This window comes from Gossypium arboreum, chromosome 10 (genome assembly GCF_025698485.1).
Source record: "Gossypium arboreum isolate Shixiya-1 chromosome 10, ASM2569848v2, whole genome shotgun sequence".
Classification (NCBI taxonomy): domain Eukaryota; kingdom Viridiplantae; phylum Streptophyta; class Magnoliopsida; order Malvales; family Malvaceae; genus Gossypium; species Gossypium arboreum.
In genome coordinates this window covers 77,229,637-77,253,828 of record NC_069079.1, presented here as the reverse complement: position 1 = coordinate 77,253,828, position 24,192 = coordinate 77,229,637, and positions in this window count along the sequence as shown.

Sequence of the window (24,192 nt, the reverse complement as noted above, 5' to 3'; positions counted from 1 at the left end):
GCGGTGTGGGAGAAATCATTTTGGTCCATGCAGAGCAAATGAATGTTTTCAATGTGGTTCTCCGGATCATTTTATTAGAGACTGCCCCGAGAGAGAGGAGAAAGAAAAATTTCAGAGTGTAAAAGCTAGTGGTGCAAACTCGAGGGGAAGGTATCCGAGAAAAGCTGAAAGCGAAACAAGCAGTAAGAATGTAGCCAGAGATGCAACAGTTAGATCTGAGGGAAGAGCTCCGGCTAGAACTTATGCTATTAAAGCGCGTGAAGATGCTTCCTCACCCAATGTGATTACCGGTACATTTTCTCTTTATGATATTAATGTTATTGCTTTGATTGATCCTGGTTCTACTCATTCATACGTATGCATTAAACTAGTGTCTAGTATGAATATACCTGTTGAGAACACAGAATTTATGATTAGAGTGTCGAACCCGTTAGGCAAATGCGCGATAGTTGATAAAGTAAGCAAGAAATGCCCTTTAATGATTTGGGGTCATTACTTTCCGGCTGACTTGATGTTGTTGCCGTTTGATGAATTTGATGTTATTTTGGGTATCGATTGGTTGACATTGCATGATGCTATAATAAATTGCAAAGAAAATGTTATAGAATTAAAGTGTGAAAGTGGTGAAATTCTGCGGGTTGAGCCAAACAAATCGAGGCATTATCTAGTATGATTTCTTCGATATCGGCTCGTAGATATTTGAGAAAGGGTTATGAAGCTTATTTGGCGTATGTAATTAATACAAAAGAAGTTGAAAAGAAAGTTGAATCAGTGCCGGTTGTGTGTGAATTTGCAGACGTATTTCCAGGAGAATTGCCGGGTTTGCCTCCAAAGAAGGGAAGTAGAATTTGGTATTGATTTAATACGGAACACTCGATCTCGATTGCTCCATATAGAATGGCACCAACAGAGTTGAAAGAATTAAAGTCACAGTTGCAAGAGTTGGTGATAAAGGCTTTGTGAGACCGAGTTTTTCACCATGGGGTGCTCTGTGTTATTTGTGAAAAGAAGGATGGTTCTATGAGATTATGTGTTGATTATCGGCGGTTAAACAAGGTGACAATCAAAACAAGTATCCGCTGCCAAGAATTGATGATTTGTTTGATCACCTAAAAGGAGCGACATGGTTTTTAAAGATTGACTTGAGATCCGGGTATTATCGATTCTGAGTAAAATAGTCGATGTGCCTTAAACCGCTTTTAGAACAAGGTACGGTCATTATGAATTTTAGTTTTGCCATTCGGGTTGACAAATGCTCCTGCTGTGTTTATGGATTTAATGAATCGCATATTTCGGCCATACTTGGACAGATTTGTTGTGGTGTTTATAGATGATATTTTAATTTATTCAAAAGATGAGACAGAGCATGCTTGAGCATTTGAGGATAGTTTTGCAAACTTTGAGAGATAAGCATTGTATGCTAAGTTTAGTAAAAGTGAATTTTGGCTCCGGAAGTTGGATTTTGGGTCATATTGTTTGGTGATGGTATACGGTTGATCCTAGTAAAATTTCAGCCATTGTTGATTGGAAACCACCGAAAAACGTAACTAAAGTTAGAAGTTTCTTGGGGCTAGCTGGATATTATCGGCGATTCATAAATGGATTTTCTATAATTGCTGCTCCTATGACTAGACTACTCCGAAAGGATGTTAAATTTGAATGGACGGAAGAATGTCAACAGAGTTTCGAAGAATTGAAAAAGTTATTAACTGAAGCACCAGTGTTGATACAACCCGAATCAGGTAAAGAATTTGTGGTGTATAGTGATGCTTCTCTAAATGGTTTGGGGTGTGTAATCATGCAAGAAGGAAAAGTGGTGCCTTATGCTTCGAGACAGTTAAAACCTCATGAGAAGAATTATCCTACTCACGATTTGGAATTGGCTGCGGTGGTATTTGCTTTGAAGATTTGGCAATATTATTTGTATGGTGAAAAGTGCCGAGTATATACCGATCACAAAAGTCTTAAATAATTTATGTCACAAAAAGACTTGAATTTGAGATAGCGAAGATGGTTGGAGTTATTGAAAGATTACGAGCTTGATATCGATTATCATCCAGGAAAAGCGAATGTGGTTGCCGATGCTTTAAGCAGAAAGTTGTTGTTTGCTTTGAGAGTTATGAACACTCAGTTGAAAATTTCAGATGACGGTTCGATTCTAGCAGAGTTAAGAGCAAGACCGATGTTTTTACAAGAGATTTCTAAAGCTCAAAAAAATGATCAAGATTTGCTAGACAAAAGAAAATAAAGTGTGAAGTCGTCACGAGATCGATTTTAATCGGTTCTGATGGTTGTTTGATGTTTAAAAATCGAATTTGTGTACCGAAAAATGATGAGCTGATTCAAAAGATTTTGCATGAAGCACATAATGGTTGTTTAGCGGTTTAGCAGGGCAGTACGAAGATGTATAATGACTTGAAGAAAATGTACTGGTGGAGTGGAATGAAAAGAGATATTTCTGAGTTTGTATCAAAGTGCTTAGTTTGCCAACAAGTGAAAGCTGAATACCAAGTACCTTCGGGATTACTCCAGCCTATTTTGGTTCCTGAATGGAAATGGGATCGGATTACTATGGATTTTATATCAGGGTTGCCGTTAACTCGTGGAAGAAAAATGCCATCCGGGCAATAGTTGATGACCGACTAAATCGGCTCATTTCATTTGATGCGTCATGATTATTCTCTTAATAAGTTGGCTGAATTGTATATCCAAGAGATTGTTAAACTTCATGGGATACCTTTGTCAATCATTTCGGATAGAGATCCGAGGTTTACCTCACGGTTTTGGCCAAAGTTACAAGAAGCATTAGGTACAAAGTTAAATTTCAGCACTGCCTTTCATCCACAAACTGATGGACAATCAGAGAGAGTAATTCAGATTCTTGAAGACATGCTCAGATGTTGTGTATTGGAATTTCAAGGTAGTTGGGAAAAGTATTTACCGTTGGTAGAATTTACTTATAATAATAGTTATCAGACAAGTTTGAAGATGGCACCTTATGAAGCATTATACGGTCGTAAATGTCGAACGCCATTGTGCTGGACTGAACTCAAGGAAAATCAGATTTATGGAGTTGATTTAATAAAAGAAACCGAAGAAAAGGTGAAAGTGATTCGAGATTGTTTGAAAGCTGCTTCAGATAGACAGAAATCTTATGCGGATTTGAAACGAAAGGAAATGGAGTTTCAAGTTGGTGATAAGGTATTTTTGAAAGTGTCTCCATGGAAGAAAGTCCTTAGATTTGGACGAAAGGGCAAGTTAAGTCCGCGTTTTATTAGACCGTATGAAATAACTGAAAAAGTTGGACCGGTAGCATATCGGCTAGTGTTACCACCCGAATTAGAGAAGATTCATGATGTGTTTCACGTATCTATGTTACGTCGGTATCGTTCGGATCCTTCACATATAATTTCACCGACAGAAATTGAACTGCGACCGGATATGACTTATAAAGAAGAACCGATTAAGATTTTAGCTCGAGAAGTCAATCAACTAAGAAATAAAAGTGTTGCACTTGTAAAAGTGTTGTGGCAAAAGCATGGGGTAGAAGAGACTACATGGGAACCTGAAGAAACTATGAGAAACAAATACCCACACCTGTTTACCGGTAAGATTTTCGAGGATGAAAATCCTTAAAAGGGGGGGAGAGTTGTAATATCCTGAATTAGGGCTTAATCGAAATAGTGGTTTCGTGACCACAAATCCAAGATAGAAATAATTATTTTACAATGATTTTGATGTTTATGATATGATTTCATGATTGTGTGAAAATTTCGGGATGAAATTCTATGCCTAAAGTGCTTAAATTGAAAGTAGGGACTAAATCGAATAAGTTGCAAAACTTGCATTCTAGAAGTTTTTAGTATGAAATTGTTTTGGAATATTAATGAGGAGGTCTTAAATAGCAATTTGACCAATTTTAAGTTCATGGACAAAATTAGGACATGGAAGGAATTTTTGGAAAGTTTAGTAGTAAGGGTATTTTGGTCATTTAGTTATTAAAATGAATTAAAAACAAAATTAAAAGCCAATTTTTTTTCCATCTTCTTCATTAGGCCAAAATTTCAAGGGTTCTACATAGCTAGGGTTTGTTTCAAGCTTCCAAGCTCCATAGTAAGTGATTCCAAGCCCCGTTTTTAATGTTCTTTACGTTTTTCGAATCCCGGAAGCTCGATTAAGCTTATGCTAGCAATAATCCAACCTAGGGTTTACATTTGGAAAAATACCCATAGGTGAAATTTGTGTATTTTGATGTTCTGTGATAGAATATGGGGTTTTAAATTATGTTAGACAACTTGTGCTACTTGGTTTTTAGTGAAAACGAGTAAAAGGGCTTAATCGGCAAAAATACCTAATAGTCACAAGTATATGTTAGAGAGAGAATTTGATGTTGCCATAGAAGGGAAAAGTGATCAGCATGTTATAAAACATAAGAATAAGGAATAAAGTTTAATTCCCGAGCCTAAGGGCAAAAGTGTAATTTTTTTAAAGTTCGTATTAAATGCTGTTTTCATAAATGTATGTATTAAATAAGATTAATTTGGTATTATAGATCAAGAAAAACGAGATTCAAGTCGTGATCGAGGAAAAGAAAAGATTGTGGACTAAATTGCAAAATCTTTATATTTTGGTACCAAGGTAAGTTCATGTGTAAATAATGTAGCATAAATGTTATTTTTAAGTTATTAATGTTAATTATATGATATGCTAATTTTTAATCGTGAAATATTTTGCTTTGTGGTTAATGTTGAGTAATATGCAAATTATGTTTACTACTTGATAAATATGAATTGCTACCGAGTATCGGTTTCGATATTCCATGGAAGACGGCAAATGTGAGATCGAGGGAAAAAGCCCGTTTGAACCTTAGGAATAGATTAGGATACAAGTGACATGTCACTAGGATGGTTGAGCATTCGAACTCGTTGAGTTGAGTCCGAGTTCACTTATGGATGCAAATGTCCGAACTCGTTGAGTTGAGTCCGAGTTCGTGAGATGTAACTAGGCATCCGAACTCGTTGAGTTGAGTCCGAGTTCATTTATGGATGCGAACGCCCGAGCTCATTGAGTTGAGTCCGAGTTCACTTAGGGGCGGGTTACATGATTTCTTGATTACATATGTGGCACTTATGTGCAAATTATCCATGTATCCGAGTTATATTCTGATGTGTTCAAAGGGTGAAATTTCTAGTGAAATGGAAGAACACTTAAGATGCAAGCGACGTTTTGGTAAGTGTTGTGAAATGGACACTTTGGACAGGTATGTTCTTAACCCTCGGGTTGAAAATAGATACAACAACGATAAGGTGGTAAGATGATGAATGATGTTTAAAGATGTGATATATGTTTTGGTGGTACCATGCTAAAGTTGTTTGGTATATTTGTATTGTTATGTTACTTGTTATTTACATATGAACTTACTAAGCATTTATGCTTACTCCTTCCTTTTCATTCACTGTAGTTTTGAACAAGCCGACTCAGGAATCGAGACAGGTCGAAAGTTCGATCACACTATCCAAAGGACTTTTATCTTTCTAAATGGTTTGTACAACTACTTAAGCATGGCATGTATAGCAATATACCTATTTTGTGTAAATAATTTTATGATATGGCCATGTTTGGTTGAGAAAATGTTTGATATTGATAAGTCATGGTGATGGCAAATTTAGATCATGTTTGATATCATGAAAGTTTAACAGGTTATCTAGTTCATAAAAATTCATGGAAAGATGAAACTTGCCTTAAAACAGAATATTGCTGCAGCAATGACATGAATTTGAAAAATTACTAAAAATTGTATAAATAGAACTAAATGATGAGTAAGTTATGAAATTGAAGCTTAATGAGTCTATTTTCATATGGATTGAACAAAACAGGAATATAAATTATATTTTATGAGATATTTAAACTTTTTCGAGACAGGGCTAGAGTGATTTCTGGATTCCCTGTTCTGACTTTAAAAATTCATAATAACTTTTACTAAAATAATTAGAAGTTTTTATTTATATTTACAGATTCCTTATTGAGTCTAGTTTTAATAGAAACAAACCTCATAGTCATTGAAATTTTTTATAGAAATATATCTGATTCGTAATACACAGAGGTCAGAGCAGTCGAACCCTGAAACAGGGGCTACTTTAATTAAAAAACTGTACCAATTGGCCCAATAAAAAATTCTAGAAAAAAATTAGTAAATAGATATATGAGTCTAGATTCAGGGAAAATTTACAGATCTGAATTTCGAGTTTCGTAACTCGAGATATTATTTTTCTTGTAACTGTGACGCGAGTAGCTAGAAAGCTATGAATGTAGAAACAAATGATTTGAAGTTCTTAAATTGATAAATTATGTTCGGTAACCCCTCAAGCTCGACTCCGGTGATGGTCTCGGGCATGGGGGTGTTACAACAATAGTCTTAAGTAGTTGTTAACTCAAAAGGAGCTGAATCTTAGATCGCGAATGTGGATAAAGTTGTTAAAGGACTATGACTGTTCGATTGAGTACCATCCAGGTAAGACAAATGTCGTGGCTGATGCGTTAAGTTGAAGGACTGTAGCGGAATTGAAGGTAATGTTTGCTCGTTTAAGTTTGTATGACGATGGAAGCTTATTGGCAGAGTTACAAGTGAGACCAACTTGGGTGGAGCAGATTAAGAAGCAATAGTTGGAGGATGAGTCGTTGGTTTCTCGGTTTCAGCAAGTTGAGAAGGGGGAGAATCCAGATTTTGGGTTAAATAATGGTGGGGTTCTTTGTTTTCGAGGAAGAACTTGTATGCCGAGGGACTCTGACTTGAGATCAATGATTTTAAAAGAGGCAAATAATGGACCTTGTGCTATGCATCCAGGAGGGAGTAAGTTGCATCGAGACTTGCAGGAGCTATATTGGTGGCCTGGACTTAAACGAGAAGTGACCGAATTTGTGGGGAAATGTTTGACGTGTCAACAAGTAAAGGTCGAGCATCAACTGCCTTCGGGATTGTTACAGCCAGTAAAGATACCACTTTAGAAGTGGGAAAGGGTAACTATGGATTTTGTAAGTGGGTTGCCATTGACACCTTCTAAGAAGGATTCAGTTTGGGTAATTGTGGATAGGCTCACGAAATCTGCCCATTTTATACCTGTCTGAACCGACTACTCACTTCAGAAGCTGGCAACTTGTATGTGGAGGAGATAGTGCGGTTGCATGGGGTGCCAGTATCGATAATTTTTGACCGAGACCCAAGGTTTACATCTCGGTTTTGGCAGAAATTGCATGAGGCGTTGGGAACGTGATTGGATTTCAGTACGACCTTTCACCCTCAGACGAATGGGCAATCAAAGAGAGTCATTCAGATTTTAGAAGACATGTTGAGAGGTTATGTTATTGAATTTAGGGGCAGTTGGGAGGACTATTTGCCATTGGCGGAGTTCGTGTATAACAACAGTTACCAAGTAAGTATTCAGATGGCTCCTTATGAGGCACTATATGGGCGAAGGTGTCGTTCGCCTACGTGTTGGGCAGAGTTGGGGGAAAGCCAAGTACTTGGGCCAAAGTTGGTAACAGATACTGAAGACAATATTAAGGTGATCAGGAATCGGTTAAAGGAGGCAGCGGATTGACAAAAGACTTATGCCAATCTGAAGCGTAAGGATATTGAATATGCGGTTGGGGACATGGTCTTTTTGAAAGTTTCACCTTGGAAGAAGATATTGAGATTTGGTAAGAAGGGCAAGTTGAGTCCACGGTTTATTGGGCCTTATTGAATTATTAAGTGGATAGGGCCGGTGGCTTATCAGCTAGAGTTACCTCCAGAGCTGGACCGTATTCACGACATTTTTCATGTGTCCATGCTAACGTGAAATCGTTCTGACCCAACTCATATCCTGCCAGTTGCAGAAATCCAAGTACAGTCGGATTTGACCTTCGAAGAAGAACCTGTGCAAATACTTGATCACGACATCAAGGTGCTGAGAAGGAAGTTAGTTCCATTAGTGAAGGTACTTTGGAGAAACCATGGCAAAGAAGAAGGTACTTGGGAAACTGAGGAGGCAATGCGTTAGCAATACCCTCAACTGTTTGGATCAGGTAAAATTTTGAGGCCGAAATTTCTTTAAGGAGGGTAGAGTTGTAACATCCTGATTTTCGGGTTTTTCGTGAATTTCGAGATTTTGATAAAGTTTTTAAAATTTGGTATTTGGTTGTGAAATTCATAATTTGAGGGTGTAGATGGGCTTATGGAAGGCCCATGTGTTGGCCAAAACCCGGAAGAATTTTTGAATTTTGGACTTAAGAAGTTAGGGGTTTTGGACAGGAGGTCTTCTTAAAAATTGTGGGTAAAATGTAACACAAATGAGCCTCTGGTAAAGTGGCTAAGTGACGCCACTAGGGAGCTAAAATGGTGGTGTATAAGTGGTTGGGGGAAGACCTGGGTTCGATTCCCTGTGATGGCAAATGTGATGCTAATTTTTATGCTTTGAACATGCAAGAGTTGTAGCTGAATGGAACTCTGTGGGAGAGATTTTGAATCAGTCAAATGCATGGATTAAGGAGGGATAAGGGGAGAGATTTTAGGGATTTGAGAGGGGGAAAGAGTTAGCTGATTTGAGGGGATTAGAGAGGGGATTTCGGCAGAGGGGTATTAGGATAGAATTTTCAGCATTAGGGACTAGGTTGTGCCGTTTTTTTTCTTTTGGTTTAGTCTTTTTCTCTCTTTTTCTTTTTCAGCCGAATCTATCACCTTTCCCTTCATCTTTTCTCCATTTTCTTTTTCAAAAACCAGCCCACTACTCCCCTCCATTCATCTATTGCTTCTTTCCCTTACCTCCACTTCTGCCGAAAAAAAGCAAAAGCCGAAACCTGTAAAGCTAGGTGGTGTCGAAATCTTGTTGACTAGCAACTCTCTGTTTTACTTCACTTTTTGGTGGACAATCCCTTTATTTTCTAAGCTTTACACGGATCCAAGAAGAGAGATTGTGATAAGTGTTTGTACTCTAAAGCGATTTTAATAGTAACTGTTGACAAAAGTCGAAACCCCTATAGTTTAAGGAGGTCGCCGAATGTGGGTATAAGCCTTATTGGGTTTTTTATTTTAATCTTTTGTGGTTTGTATAGTGGAGGAGCAGCAAGGCGTAGGGTCGACTTGGATTAGCTTGGATCATCGGAGTGGCTAAATCTAGTCATCAATTTTGGCAAAGGTATGGGTTCCAAGGACATTATGCATGGTGGCCGAATGTGTAAAGTAATGATAATAGGTAGTCTTCGATTTGGTCTAATTATTAACGTGTTCTAATCCATAAGCGGTTGATTATAGGAGAAACCGCGTAGGAGATCTCGTCAAGGAATATCGCAAATCAGGTGTGTAACGAACCCTCTTCCGTAGCTTAAATCGATAAATGCTGAAAAGCTGAAATGCCAAAATTCTGGCATTTCGAGGACTTGTGAGCAAGCGAACGCTCATTGGTTAGTTAGATTCGCTAAGTTCATGATCGGGAGCGTTGGAAAAGGTAAGACCATGTTTTTGGCATCACGGTAAGTTGGGCCTCGAGGGGCTGAAATCGGGCCCAAATGGCTACCGGCCCCGTTTGTGTAGATTTGGTAGAAAATAGAATTTTGTCAGATCGTGCGTCAATACGGCTAAGTCCGTTATGGAAATGGGCTAAATGGGCCTAGATGACTAAATCGGCTTCGTAGGGCCCATTAGGGGTTTTTGGCCCAATAACTCGGTTTCGCTAAGAATGAGCCAGAATCGTTGTTTAAGCACATGAATTGCTAGTAATTGATAATGAACATGAAAAACCCTAATATTTGGTAAAATGATGATATTACCCTTATAATATGAAAATGACTGTTTCGCCCCTAGGTAAAATGACCATTATACCCCTAGGGTTTAATTATGAATTTGATACATGCGATTTAATATACATGATATGTATGATATGCACATGATGTATTCATAATGCATTGGGATGGGTTTATATGGATGGAGGAAGTGCAAAAAGGGCTTTTGCCCCAGTTACTAAAAGAGGCTAGGCCTTCAGTTATATGATAAAGCAACTATGCTACTAGTGGAGAGTTTGGTTGGGTGGGTTGAGTTATTCCCCACATGGAGAGTTTGGTTGGTAGGGGTGGAGAATAGCGGTTGGCGGGTTGAGTAGTCTCCCCAAATGGGCTTGCATATGTGCATTGATGTTGTATGTATTATTGAAATGGGCCTATGGGCCATATTGTTACAGTAAAGGCTTCGGCCCAGTAATATGAAATATGAAAAGGCTTCGGCCCAGTATATGCTGAGATTGAATTTGGGCTTAGGCTCAGCAGGCTGAAATTGTTTTGGGCTCTAAAAGGGGCTTGTTGCACACTGAGTTTACAAACTCACCCCCTTCCCTTAACCTTGTAGGTGGGCTTTGATATGGGGACTTGGAGCCGGAGGGAATTCAGAGTTGCCACGGTGATCGCTTTTGGGCTTTTAAAATAAATGACTGGTTTCTTTAGGTTACTTTATTTATTATTTATTTTTGGATTGTAATAAGGCCATTTTAACTTTATTTTTTTCTGGGTTTATTTTATTTATTTTTCTTTTTATAACTTTAAACTGGTTGATAATAATTCAAAAGGGCTAGACTTAGGACGCATTTTTAAATCGATACTTGTTTTCAAAATAACACGACGTCACGATTAATCGATTTATCAAAGAAATTTCAACTTGTTGTAACCAAATGTGGCAATGGTTGTAGGCATGTCTAGGATTGGATCCAATTGAAGAGCTTTGTACTTAAGCAGCCTTCATGGCTCACCTCCTCTGTTACTGATTCCTACCTAGTGCCCAACTTCCATTCACTTTGTTAGCTCAACAAAAGTTGGTTTATAAAACACTAAAATGAAACATGGATTTTTAACTTCAATGTGGCACGTCAGATTCGGCCATAACGTCTGGGCCAGGTTTGGGGTGTTACAACTTTCGTATCAAGCACATAAGCAAAATAAGCTTCGCAGCCCTTTCTCACATATTTCTAAGCTAATGATACAAACTCGTTTCGATGATGTCTCGAGTCGTATTTGTTGCCCAATCGTGAATTTGAGTAAGAGTTGGTTCGTTTCGAGATGGATGGAAACTAATAGAAAATAGGCTTCAGACAAGGTTTAAAAGAAAGATAGTGAAGTATGGGATGGATGATTCGGCTAAGGGCAGCAAATGAACCAACAATATTGCGATTGTTGACCCGAGTCCCAAAGTAGCTATTAGGTGCAATTCAATTTTAGGAAAAACCAACAAAGAACCTTTACCCGCTATCTATGCAAGATAGAAACCAGAGGTATTAACGAACCTTGGCCCACTATCAAAAGTGATAGGAACCAAAGGTATATGAACACCATACCAAAGGTGATAAATTTGGTTTAACAAAAAATAGATTGACGCCACAAGAATACTTGATAAGTCAATTTAGTCCAGAAAGAACAAGGAGAATTGGAAATCTCACAAGTTTTTAAATTTAACATAAATTCAAAAAAAAGTTTTTTTAAACAGGCTAATTACAAAGAATTTGTAGTGCTTACATGAGACCTATCTAAAAAGTCACATGAATTCAGCTTTAATGTGCAGTTATGAGCTGAATAAAAACTTAATTATTAAACACAAACTCTTGGAATCTCTAAGCCTAAGTAACAGCAACTATTAACATGATTTAATGTTCCAATTCAGCTGTTTTAGTTGAACTTGAATGCTTGGGCAGCTGAATAGATACCAACAACTTGATTAATGCTTTCCATTAATTGTTGTCTACTGCTATTCTTGAATAAGTCATTGGAGAAAAGGAATAGGCTACCGGTATTTATTGGTGCATAATTCTCTTTTTTTAATGTTGTAACAACCCCTTGTATGTAACCGATTCTGACTAAAAAGTTACATTTAACACTTTCTAACCACCCATTGTACATAACTTATTTCTGCTGAATAGTCAACTACAAGCATTTAACAAACACATTAAGAACACATTTAACACACTAAATACATTAAACACATTAATTACTTTAAACACATGAAACTTAATTAACTTAATTAATAAACTTAAAACACATGTAACAATAAATTATTCCAGCAATTAAATTAACTAAGATAACCATTTATTCTAACAACTCAATTAACTAAGTTGAATATTGATTCCAGCAACATAATTTAATAACTAAGATAAATTCAGTTAAAAATAAAGTTCAGCAACTCAATTATTAACAAACTGAAATTAAAAGCCCCATTTTGCACTTGGGCCCCTCTAGTTTAGGCCAATCTCATTGTCGTCGAGGAGTATCGAAACATGATGCAGTCAGGATCGTATCATACCCTCCCTCTTGAAGAAGATTTGTCCTCAAATCGGGCCACTTGCTTGAGAAATTTTTTTCATCAGCACGAACACCTTTGTTCATGAATCTGACAAATCGTTTCCAAGAACATGAGAGCCACAAATGGCTCGCAAGGGAAGCAGGTTATTTGTGTACCCTCCCTCTTTAGAAGGATACCACTTCAGATTATCACCTACACAAAAATGAAACAAATTAGTGACAGTAAAAATTATAAGCTCAAAAGAATTTCCTTAAATCTCATTCAAAAATTTAGCAAATGAAATAATGCCAGGATCAAAAACATGATTTGACCTTACCTTCTCATAATGATTCAAAAATTGAATGCTTAATCTAATGCTGGAATAAAAAATAGAAGTAGATATTACCTTGTTCTTTGTTGGAAACAAACCTAAACCACAAAACGGATGAATAGTATATTCTCGAAAGTCAAAATTCCATAATCCAAGTTCCTTAGATAAAACAAAATTCACCAGGATCAAAGACAATCTTTTCTCTTGCCATTTCAATTTGATTTGAAAATTTCATGACAGACATCATAGAAAGAACACAAAGCAATTCAAAGTCATTATCATAAAAAACATGTCCGAATATTTTAAACCATTGTTTAGAACAACCTCCGGAATCAAAGATTTGATTTTGACTTTGCAAGCCAACAATATTCACATGCTTTGTCTTCACACATGACGACAAAATTCAGAAAAGATGAGAAAGTTCAACACATTTATTCCAAACAAAATTATAGTACTCACCTTTACTTAGCAACAACTTATGACAACTTGCTCCGGGTTTAAAAACATAGTTTTGGGCACTCGTTCTGCAATGCAACAAGAATTTTGTTTTCACAAGGAAATCACACATGCCATGCAAACCATATTTAAGAAAGAAAGCATGCAAACAATCAAGCTTCTCAAATCTTAGTCGAATAGGCAGACAAAGGCATGAAAATTTCACACAAGGGTTTAGCGATTTCTCATGAACATCACAATCAAACAAATTAAATGTCTTACACGAGAACTCTTTACCGCGTATATTCTATTCAAAGAAGATGTGAGCATACAAACATTCAAACAGGCATATATCTCAAATTTCATTCGAACAAACTTACACAAATATGCGAAATTTACACAACGAATCAACAAATTCAAATTATCTTCCCACACAAGCATATTAGGCATGTAATATGTCAACCTTTTATCACAAAAACCCAAATTTTGTTCGGGTTGATCTGAACTTACTTCTTGAACAATCATGCCAATGTCAGACTCATGAGTAGAAAAACACCTTGTATCACTATGTAAAATAAATCATCAACAATTAGATTATGATTTTTAACCAAATCAAGATGAAGAGCTCTTTCACAAACTAAGTCATTGGTAATCTTGTCATCGAGAATCAAGCGTGATTGGGAGGATTCAAATATGGTAGAACCCTTACTTGGCTTACCTATAAGCACTTGTGGACTAGGGTCATCTACGATCTTACCTTCTTCAATCAAATGTATTCTTCTCTCATCAGAAAGGTATTGAAGCTAGAACTTGTCAATTGATTCTTTGAAAACCTAAAATGAAGAAATGTTACGAGGAAAACTCACATGTTGGTTAGTTAAATCATTCCTCGCTTTTTCTTGTTCACTTTTTTCACTCATTTCTTTTTCAAACTCACTTTCAAGTCCTTTCTCTTTTACCACAACACTCGTATATTTTACACTCTAGTTTCTTGCTTCAATTTCTTTCTCTTTTTCAGTTTGCATTTCTTCCTCACACTCTTTTTCAAACTTAATCTCATTTTGCCTTCTGTCATTCTCTTTTTCTTTTTCTTTTTTGACTTCTTTTTCTTTCATTTCTCTTTTTCGTCTCTTGATTTTGTTTAACATCCGTTCATTCTCTCGCATCAACATTTCTTGTTTCTCTTTTCTTTTGATTTCTTTTTGTCTCATTTTTTCATTACAAGAAGTAGATAACATAAAAGATTCAGAACGGTAAGTTTTCGTTCAAAGGAAGAGAAAGTATCAACATATAAAATACGATCACCTCTTCGTGAATGTTTCTTCTTGGATGAATGTCTTGATGCACTTGAAGAGATATATCTACCTTCTCATTTGTCATCTCGAAAGGTCTTAGACTCAATGTTTTCTTTACTTTGTCTTGAACTCATCGGCATATAAAGATCACGATATGGATCTCGTCTCAAATACTCATTGGATGATTGTTTTTTTGATATTCTAGACTCAATCATTTGACTTGGAGAAAATCGTTCCTGTTGGTCTCGTTCCTTGACTGGATCTAATCATTTCTTGATGGGTTGAAGCCTTCAATCAAATAAACGCTCCATTTCATGCGTGAAGGCTTGGAGTGTATAATCTGACACGCCGCCTCCTCCAACATTCCTTATTGGTTGGAAACCACTTCCCTCGTTTGGGTTTCTTTCCGGACTTCTTGCCATCTTAGGTTCTCACAAACAAAAACCTCATTATTTCTATCCAAAGAAAATTCACTCACTTGGATTTTGTTCACTCGAGTAGACTCACCACTCTCTTGCCTTTTTTTGCTCAATCTGCCTCTCTATGTTTGCAATGGACTACTTTTGACTTAACAGCAGTCGATGTTGGTCGACTTACAAAAGTGATGTTCAGTTATAGGTAGATAATGATGTTAGGATAAAGGGTAGGCTAGAAACAAAAGGAAATGATGTAAGTATGGTTGAATGGTAGGAAAGATAGAGTAATGAATCCTCGCAGCAAATGAAATACAAACCTTCTAACCCCTTTTTTTTTAATATCCCCATGAATTTGTACTTACAAATACTGATACTTACACCTTGAATTTGTAATTGATTTTTTTATGAATTTGTTCTTGATCTCTTACAATCCCATAATGCTAAAAACGTCAATACTCACTTCTATTTCACTAGCTCTGATACTAAATGATACAAACTCGTTTCGATGATGTCTCGAGTCGTATTTGTTGCCCAATCGTGAATTTGAGTAAGACTTGGTTTGTTTCGAGATGGATGGAAATAATAGAAAATAGGCTTCAAACAAGGTCTAAAAGAAAGATAGTGAAGTATGGGATAACAATATTGAGATTGTTGACCCAAGTCTCAAAGTAGCTCTTATATGGATTTTGGTTTTAGGAAAAATCAACATAGAACCTTGACCTACTATCTATACATGATAGGAACCAGGGGTATTAACGAACCTTGACCCACTAATAAAAGTGATAGGAACCGAAGGTATATGAACGCCACACCAAAGTTGATAAGTTTTGTTTAACAAAGAACAAATTGACTCCACAAGAATACTTGATAAGTCAATTTAGTCCCGAAAGAAAAAGGAGAATTGGAAATCTCACAAGTTTTTAAATTTAACATAAATTCAATAAAAAAGTTTTTTAAAACAAGCTAATTACAAAGTATTTGTAGTGCTTACATGAGCCCTAGCTGAAAAGTCACATGAATTCAACTTTAATGTGCGGTTCTGAGCTGAATAAAAACTTAATTATTAAACACAAACTCTTGGAATCTCTAAGCCTAAGTAACAACAACTATTAACATGATTTAATGTTCCAATTCAGCTATTTTAGTTGAACTTGAATGCTTGGGTAGCCGAATAGACACCAGGAACTTGGTTAATGCTCTCATTTAATATTTATCTATTGCTATTCTTGAATAACTCGTTGGAGAAGAGGAATAGGCTATCAAAATTTATTGGTGCATAATGTTCTTCTTTAACTGTTGTAACAACCCCTTGTATGTAACCGATTCCGACTAAAAAGATGCATTTAACACTTTGTAACTACCCCTTGTACATAACTTATTTCTGCTGAATAGTCACCTATAAGCATTTAACAAACACATTAAGAACACATTAAACACACTAAACACATTAAACACATTAATTACTTTAAACACATGAAACTTAATTAACTTAATTAATAAACTTAAAACACATGTAACAATAAATTATTCTAGCAATGAAATTAACTAAGATAAACATTTATTCTAACAACTCCATTAACTAAGTTGAATATTGATTCTAGCAACTTAATTTAATAACCAAGATGAATTCAATTAAAAATAAAGTTCAACAACTCAATTATTAACAAACTAATATTAAAAGCCTCATTTTGCACTTGGGCCCCTCTAGTTTAGGCCAATCTTGATGTTGTCGAGGTATATTGAAACATGATGCTGCTGGGATCGTATCAACTAACATCAATGAAATCACTGCTGGCAAAACATTCAAATAATTTGACTCAATCCAGAAAATCTCATTATTCTGACATCATAGATCAATCGTCTTTTGTTTGCAATTCACAACAGCATCATGCAGTGTTAGCCAATCCATAACCAGAATTATATCAAATTCATCAAATGGTAACAACATTAGATTGACCAGAAAATAGAAATCTTGAATCATCAATGGGCAGTTCTTGCACACTTTATCAGCCAATACACACTTGCCTAAGGAGTTCGATACTCTAATTACAAATTCAGTAGACTCTACAGGCAAAGTCTTCTGGATACTAAATTCATACATATATATGAATGAGTAGATCCTGGATCTATCAATGCAATCACATTAGTATTATAGAGAGTAACAGTACCAGTGATAACATCTGGAGATGACGCTTATTTACGAGAACGGATAGCGTAGGCTCGTGCGGGTGCTCTGGCCTCTGACCTCACAGTAGAATCTTTAGTTATTCTCTGGCTACCACTAATATTTTTAGTGTTTGGGTGGTCTACCTCTAACTGTAGTGTTACTTGGCCTAGTGTTTTGTACAGTATCTTCTCAGCCAACTCAGGACAGTTATGGATAAAATGATCTTGTGATCCACATTTAAAACAGGCTCGATCATTCAATCTATAATCACCGATATGTCGTTTTCCATAATGTCTACACTCTGGTCAGTTTTGTCTCACTCTGCCAACACTGGCAATAGATGTAGCTTGAGCTTTAAAACTAACAAGTTGTTTTTCACGATCCCTGATTGAATGTCCTACTGATACAGTAGAACGATTAAACAAGTCTTGGAATTTCTTCGATGAAGATTGATACGACTTACTCATCGATCTTTTTCTTCAGTCCCTAGCTTCTGAGTCTGCCTTTCTCTTTTCTTTGTTGAGATCCTCAGTTTTACAAGCCTTCTCAACTAAAACGACAAATTCCTTCAATTCAAGTATCCTAACTAATAGTTTTATATCTTTACTCAATCCGTCAACAAATCGTTTACACATTCAACTCAGTAACAACCATCTGGCCTTGTTTCAATTCTAGAAACTCTTTATACTTCTGATTGAAAAACCACTGACTTATATACTTCTTTCAAAATTTAGATTGAAAGAACTCCCAAGTAACTAGTTCTTTAGGAACCACCGATGTCAACGTTTTCCACCAATGGTATGCATTATCTCTGACTAAAGATACCACACATTTGATACACTCATCTAGAGTACAAGACAATTCATCGAACACTCTGGTCGTGTTCTCAAGCTAGAACTCAGCTCTCTCGGCATTATCATCAACTGTTGACCGAAACTCTTCAGCCCTATGTTTACGTATCTTATCCACTGTGGCTTATTAAACTATGTCAAATCTATAACTTGAGGAATGGCAGAGTTTTGTTGAGGAACCGGTAGGGGTGGAAGTTGTTGAGCAGCCGGATTTGTTCGAACGAACTCCGTGAATCACTAACTCATCATTTGGAAGAAGGCTTGCTTAGACTCTCCCCTTTGATTACTTGAAATTGGCCTAGAATCAGTCGACGCTTCCCCTTGAGCAGGAGCGGGTGCATTACTTTCCACATTGTCAGCTAAAACTCGATCGAGATCCATTTGCTATACGAAAGCACAATTTAAGCTGTCAGGAATTATCACACTATCACAATGTATGTATATGTCATGTATAGCTAGACTCCTCACATCCTACGTTAGTCCTAAATTTGACTAAATCATGGCTCTGATACCAATAAAATTGTAACACCCCTAACCCGTATCCATCACCGAAATAGGGTTACGGGACATTACTGATCAAAACACAACATATAATATACATTTTTCATATATGATTCAATTTCACATAAATATCAATCTAGCATATTCACATTGTACCTTATAAGGCTCTATGAGGCTTTAAAACATGCTTAGAAGAAGTTCGGGACTAAACCAATAACATTAGAAAAATTTGGAAAACTTAAAAAATTTTCAAACATTTAAGGGCCACACGCCGGTGTGAACAGGCTATGTACCTCACAGGGCCACTAGACACGCCTGTGTCACAGGCCGTGTGAAAGCAGGGCATACATATTGACTTGCACCACATGGCCGAGGACAAGCCTGAGTGCCAAGGTCGTGGGAAAACTAAAAGGGTTACTAACTTGTGTCACACGGTCGACCACACGCCCATGTGTCAGCCTGTGTGCCACACAAGGCCAATAGACATGCCCCTGTGTCTAGGTCATGTCAAACCTGTAGGGTATACTGGCTTAATTCCAAAGGGTACCCCAGGGGACACACGGCCGTACATCATGACCGTGTTTCACATACGACTGAGACACACATCCAAGTCTCTGCCCATGTGGACAAAAATAGGCCATTTGCAAAGCCATTTTGCCACCCTTTTCACATGCTCACCTAGCAACCAAATTGATACAATCTCAATACATTTTTGGGCAGCCAAAACATGCAAATTCATATATATATATCATGCCATCTATATTCAACCATTTCAACTACTCAAATCTATATTCAAAACATACCAAATCATTATGCCAAATCATCAAAACTTACACAGCTTCTAAATGCATTTACTCATCAACTTATCATCTATTTCATGATACAAATCATACCATATCACCATCTCAAAATCAAACCATGGTATACCATCTTTCAAGCATTAGCTTGCCAAATGACAACTATCTACTTGAGCAACCATATAACCATACCAAACAAGCCAACACATAAGGCATTATACACATCACGTATATCACTTATCAAACACATAATTTAAGCCAACTTAAATAGCCATACACACCAACATTTACAAGCCAAATCTCATGGCTAAAACCATAACTCAAAACAAAAAAATATAACACTAGCCTAAACATGCCATATACCATATATACAAAGCTCCAAAAGTACAAACGAGATGATCGATAGTGTGATGATGTTTCCCGACGATCCCTGAGTCTGAGCTAGCTTCGATAATCTATAAGATAGTGAAAAATAAACACAATAAGCTTTAAAATCTTAGTAAGCCATATACAAATAAAGTCTTCATATGAATATTTGCATATCAATTCAAATATGCTAAGCATAGCTAAACACATACTAGTTCACAAACCTTTCTCATTGTACACATATTCAATATCTTAATTGAATTCTTCAAATACTTCCATTTTCAATACTCATATGAATCTCGTATGTAACTGAGTCACTTAGCTCATTTACACATTGTTTCTCAACTTGACTTTGCCTGTTGAACCATTTGGAATCGTTAAGGATACTCGACTATCACATATAGCTCATAAAATGCCATATCCCAGATATGGTCTTACATTTTGTCACATATCGATGCCACTGTCCCAAATAGGGTCTTAAAAGAAATCACAATATGATGCCAATGTCCCAGACATGGTCTTACATGTAATCACATCTCGATAACCTAATATCATGACATTTGTATCCTATACTATTCTTAAGGTTTGTATAGGACTTTCAGATGTTGTAACTTCGTCGATTCTTGCTCGTATTTGCTTGTTCAGTATTCATAGCAATTCAATGATAATGAAACATATATAATTCAATTTAAAGACATTTATTTGCATATGAACTTACCTCGTATATACAATGAACAGATTGAATTGACTATTCGACAACTTTTGATTTCTTTCTTTCAGGATCTGTACACATTCAAAATTAGCTCATTTATTCACCAAACCATTCAATTTTGTCCACAAACACATATTTGGGCATTTTTAGACCTTAGCCCCTAAGGTTTCACTTTTATTCAATTTAGTCCTCTTTTCACAAAAACACAAATTACACCAAATTCAATTTAGCCTATGCTAGTCGAATTTTGTATAGATTCATAGTAGCCCATATTTTACTTTATTTCACACATTTGACTACAAATTTTCATCTTTTTCACAAATTAATCTGTTTTATGCAATTTCACTAAAAATCATTTTACAAAACATGATAATCTATCAACAAATAATTATTTTTTATCATCAAACATTCAAGAACTCAAGCATTCATCAGTGGCAACCCACAAATCCATTAACCAATTAAAAATTAAGGTACAGGCTACCTAGTACTCAAGCAACGATCACAAAATCATAGAAATCATCAAAAACTGATCTAAAATCACTTACTTGGTAGATAATGAGAGTCCTGAATGCTTCAAATCCTAAATGGTCTCCTTTGTTCTTTAAATTTTGTTCAATAACACCATTAAAGAAGATGATAAATTTTATTACTTATTTTTATTTTAACTTAATACATAAAGTACAAATTTAACCTTAGTTAATAAACATTTAGATCATCAATTATAAGGCCATTAATTTTCATTAACCTTATCAATGGCATAATAACATCATAAGGACCTTTGGTTTAATAAACCATAGCAAGTAGACACTTTTAACTTATAGCATTCCACTTTTGTATTTTACGCGGTTTAGTCTTTTTTCTTAACTTGAGCTATTAAACGATAAAATTAGCTCACCAAATTTTTACACATATATAATCATATGCTATAAACACCAAAAATATTATTAAAATAATTTTACGACCTCATATTTGTTGTTGCAAAAGCACTATTCTGTTTTAGCTAAAACTGAGCTGTTACAAATATGTATTTTGAGCATTTGAGTTGGCATAAAATGATGAACTTGATGATGCTTGTAAATGTGCAAATAGTTCTACTTTTAAAGTTCGGTAATAGACTTATAATGAATGAATGAGATTGAAGTGGTTATGTATGTTTGGATTTGTTTTGCTAAATAAATTATACTTGTGAATTATGCTTAGTACAACAAGTTAAATTATTTGGTATTTGAATTGGTAAATGGTATGGATTTGAGTATTGAATTTAGTTGAAATGGATGTGGTATGATTATGTATTGGTTGATGACTTTTGGCTGCATAATTGTTTCTTAAAATGATACCATATGAGCTTGTGTAGGTATATGCAAAAACGGTGGCAATTTGGCTTTGCAAATGGCCTATTTCTGTCCACACGTACAGAGACATGGATGTGTATCTCAGCCGTGTCCGACACATGGTTAGGTTACACGGCCATATGTCCCTTGGTATTGAAATTGATTTGAAGTCAGTATGCTCCATACAGTCTCACACACGAGCGTGTGACTGGCCGTGTGGTATAAGTTAGTATACCCCCTTAAATGGTACATGGCCTAGCACACGGGCGTATGTGGCCATTTCATAGGGCACACGGGCGTGTGGTCAAACGTGTGACCCAACTTAGTATACTCTCCAGTTTTCAAATGGCCTAGCACACGGGCTTGTCCTTGGCCGTGTGATAGAAGTCAGTATGTATGCCCTGTTTCCACACGGCCTAAGACAAGGGCGTGTCTACTGTTGTGTGAGGCACAGGGTCTTTTCACACGGGCATGTGACTTCTGTTTACATGAAAAATTTCTAGGTTTTTTGAAATTATCGTATATTATCGGTTGAGTCACGAATCATTTCTAAAGCATGCTTAAGGCTCGTAGGTCTTTATAAGGGACAATGTTGTTGTATAGAATGATGTATGAGAATGAATGCTATATGTTGTGTATTGATCTGTAATACCTCGTAACCCTATTTCAACAATAGATACGGGCTAGGGGTGTTACATGGATTGGTTTAAGCCCATAGAGAAATCGGTTAGCTTGAAAGGAGGATTAAAATGCGTAAATTTCAATTTATGACCTTCAGGACTAAATTGTGAAAAGTTAAAATGTTAGGGGCAAAATAGTAATTTTGCGCAAATATGAAATTGGACTAAATTGAATAATAGGGATATTAAATGGAATTAATTTGTCTATTTAGATCAAGATAGACCACGTACGGATTTAGATGAAGGAAAAGCTAAAGCCTCAGATTAGTTCAACTTCATTTCTACGCCCTAGTCATCAAGTTAAGTTCATATGAATAATTATCATTTTAATTCTATGTCAAATAATATGTTAATATGTTATTTATCATGTGAATGGATTGATATATAAGTAAATCAATTCCATGACGATTATCGAGTCCCGGTTGAACCCTAAGAATTCGTAGGATACAAATAACATGTCATTAGGGATTTCATGTTTTGAGTGCTAGTATTGAATGTCCTACCAGTGGCTCTGGTCTTGTATTTTTTACGGATACTCCACAGCTCGTATGAGTAGCATCATATAGCTTACATTCTGACCCACAGCTCGTGTGAGCAGACCCATTTCACAGCTCCTGTGGGCAACAATGTAAAGGAAAGGTTACAATTATATGTTTAAGCACACTTCGTGTGAGCTTTCCCAAGTACCTGATGATATTCTAGTTAGTTCAACGAGAAAGAAAAGGGATTGAAATGGTAAGTTTCCAAATGGAATTATGCATATGCTCATGGAAAGGATGTATGAATCAAATGATGTATTTTCTTATGAAAATGGATTATCATGTGGTTAATCCAAAAGAATAATGTACAAATGCACTAACTTGTGTATTGATAATGATGTTTAGGCTTGTGCCAAGCTTGTGGTTTGGGTTACATTATGTTTATATTTATTATTATGTAAAAAAATGGTAAGTTTTGTTTCATTTTCTATGAACTTACTAAGCATTATGTGCTTAAGTAATTTCTTTCCTATGTTTTACAGATTATCGGAAGCTCAATCGGTTTGGAAGCAAGTCAGAGATCTATCACACTATCTAGCATAAATATCGGTAGCTTTTGAATGTCTTAGACAAGGTTATAGTGGCATGTATAGCTAGACTTGTAATGGTGTTTAGTTGAATGTTTAATGGATGAATTGGTATGTTTGTAGTCATGTGTTAATTTTCATGTTCATGGCATGATTTGATAGAAGTTGAATTATAATTGATGATGGAAATGTGACCAAATATGCATGTTTAGGTATGTTTTAATGTTTGAATTTAAGGTGTCTTGTATGGCATATTGGATAGTTGATTTTAGGACTCTTGAATTAGTCTTTACATGTATATTTTGGTAGGGCCTTGATGGTTTGATTATGTGCACATAAGGCCTAAAGGTTTATGCGTGATGTGGTGTTGGATATGGCTTGTTTTGGGTGAATTTTAGGTCCACATGGCCTGAGACACGAGTATGTGGCTCAGCTGTGTGTCCCCTGAAGATCTCTTTGCATGCAAGTTAGTCAGTTACACGGCTTGGTACACGGGCGTATAACACAACCGTGTGACCCTACTCAAAGAGTTACACGGGTGAGTACATGGGTTGGTACACGGGCGTATAACACAACTGTGTGCCTCACACAGCTAAGACACACTCCTCTCAAGCCATGTGTCCCTAGTTCGAATGTTACATGGCTTGAGAGAAGTGTGTCTTAGCCGTGTGAGGCACACAGCCATGTGACCCTTGCGTTCCAAAATTTGTAACTTTTCCATAGACTTCCCAAAGGATTCCAAATTGGTCTGGAATTGTTTCTAAGGTATTTCTAAGGCCTCAAGGGCTCGATTTAGGGACGATATGTATGTGAATGGTTGACTTATATAATGTTTATAATGATGTATGAAATGTATGTTTAACTTTTTTGTTTGTATGGTAATTCTCCGTAACCCTAATTCGGCGACGGATACGGGTTAGAGGTGTTACAGTAGGGGGATGAAGGCTATGGA